This window comes from Acyrthosiphon pisum, chromosome X (genome assembly GCF_005508785.2).
Source record: "Acyrthosiphon pisum isolate AL4f chromosome X, pea_aphid_22Mar2018_4r6ur, whole genome shotgun sequence".
Lineage (NCBI taxonomy): Eukaryota > Metazoa > Arthropoda > Insecta > Hemiptera > Aphididae > Acyrthosiphon > Acyrthosiphon pisum.
Window position 1 is genome coordinate 24,161,036 of NC_042493.1, and position 407 is coordinate 24,161,442.

Here is a 407-nt window from a genome sequence, read left to right on the forward strand (position 1 = left end):
TTTTGTGCTTGTGTACACGAAAGTAGTCGATATAATGCTTCAATTTTCAACATCAGTATTTATTCCTAGTAGTTTTCAAAAGAACCAGAAAAAACAAAAAAAATTAGGAAAAATAGTAATTTATACGCAAAATCGATTTTGGTTTTTAGTGTTAAGGTTTTTGGTGTAACACACCACGCGTTTTTAGAACCTGAAGTAGGTACAAGTTTTAACCAGTGGCGCCGAACTACATTTTTTTAGGAGTGGCAATGAAAAATAACTTATACCCACACACCCCCATACGATTTTTGTAATCTAAAAATATTTTCAAGTGACGGATCCAGGGGAGGGCAAAGGCGGCATTTGCCCCCACCCCCAATCGCCGTAGTTTTCATTTGTCTTACACTGTGTTTATCCAATTTTGGAAC